Source organism: Mastomys coucha, unplaced genomic scaffold, assembly GCF_008632895.1.
Source record: "Mastomys coucha isolate ucsf_1 unplaced genomic scaffold, UCSF_Mcou_1 pScaffold21, whole genome shotgun sequence".
NCBI lineage: Eukaryota > Metazoa > Chordata > Mammalia > Rodentia > Muridae > Mastomys > Mastomys coucha.
In genome coordinates, this window is record NW_022196904.1 from 65,905,511 (window position 1) to 65,907,315 (window position 1,805).

Genomic DNA, 1,805 nt, shown 5'->3' on the forward strand with positions numbered 1-1,805 from the left:
ATGACTCCCGAGAAGAAGGGTGGCAAGAAGGGTCATTCTGCCATCAATAAGGTAGTGACCCAAGAATACACCATCAACATTCACAAGGCATCCATGGAGTGGGCTTCAAGAAGCATGCTCCTCAGGCACTCAAAGAAATTCTGAAGTTTGCCATGAAGGAAATGGGGACTCCAGATGAGCGCATTGACACCAGGCTCAATAACGCCTTCTGGGCAAAGGGAATAAGGAATGTTCCATATGGCATCCTAGTACATTTGTCCAGAAAACATAATGAGGATGAGGATTCACCAAACAAGCTCTACACACTGGTAACTTACATGCCTGTTACCACATTTAAAAATCTACAGACAGTCAATGTGGATGAGAAGTAATCTGCTGAATGTCAAAGAAAGTTGCAGAACTGAAAAAAAAAAGAAAGAAAGAAAGAAAGAAAGAAAGAAAGAAAGAAAGAAAGAAAGAGAGGAGGAAAAAAAAGAAAACTTAGTGTGTCCTGGGTGCTGAATTTTCACCAGACTCCACAATAACCCTTTCTCTTCTTTCCTTCATTTCTTATTTATCAGTTCATTTTAGACTAAATAATACAGTGAGGTCTGACCCCAGCCAATTGGAATAAGACCCAGTCACCACCTGAGTCAGACAGACCAAATGTAGGTACTGTCTTTCTGTTCTTCGGAGTGCACCCTTTGGATCAAAAGAATTGCTTGTCTTGTCCAGACATTCATTTAGAATGGGGTTCTCTTACTTTGCAACCCTGAAATTATTTCTTATAGAAATAGATTATTATTTAAAAACAAAACAAAAAAAGCTGTTGAAGCAGCTAAACAGCGACACACAACAAAACAGTAAACTTTAACCTAAGCTTCACATCTTACACAAAACTTATCCACAGAGCATCATAAACTTAAATACAAAACTATAAAGGTCTAGGAAAACAAGGCAAGGGGCTGGAGAGCTGTCTCCTTTGCTATAGCGCCTGCTGCAGAGCCATGGGGACCTGAGTTCAGATCCTCAGCATCCCTGGAAAAGCTGTGAACCTGTGTTTCTGCAACTAAAATTGACTCCAAGGGTTATTTTTCAGCTCCTTGAAGGGAACAGGACTGAATTTAATCTTAAGGTTTGGATCTGGCTAAGTTATTAACACAGTTCCTATTCACTAGCTGTGATTCTCCTTCACTAGGAGAGCTGCTTTTGAATTATCGCCTTTGAATTATAGTGAGTCATCGCAGGCGATAAGACAGCACTTCTTTGTCAATATTCTCTGCTTCAAATTTGTCACTAATTCCAGCTGGGCAAGGTCAGGTCAAGAATTAGCAAGAGACAAGTCTCTATTAGCCCAGAAGATTAGCATAGTGGGCGTTTTACTAAGGATGGGTGGGACCTTGAGCCAAGTGTGTGTGTTTGAGACAATGTGTAGCAGTCAGCATTCGAGATTCGAGCCTCTGTCCTGGCTGGCGCACCCGCAGCACCCCCCTCCCCCGGAATCCGACCGGCCCCATGTGGCCTGAGTGTGCTCCGAGCCCAGGGGTGCTGCACCAGTCCAGAGGAGATGGCTGCTGTTTTAGACCCAGTGTGTTTCAGGTGACCTCAGATGTACCTCAACTACTGAGCTGCCAGGTTTTTCATCTCTCTTTTACAATGACTGTAAAAACCTCATGCCATTTTTAAGAAATACATTCAGACTCAGCACTCCCTTGTGTCAACTCTATTTATCACTTGCCAAATCCCTAGCCCACCTGGCTAGAACTATCATCCCAAGGAACAAGGGCTCCTGCAGAAATTGGGCCAAACTGAGAAACCCCATAAAG

The 1,805-nt window shown here is 43.1% G+C and overlaps 1 pseudogene; it reads left to right on the plus strand.

Annotated features, from left to right (window-relative positions):
* Window positions 1-371, plus strand: LOC116101265 (annotated as a pseudogene).
* Window positions 372-1,805: the final 1,434 nt, after the last annotated feature.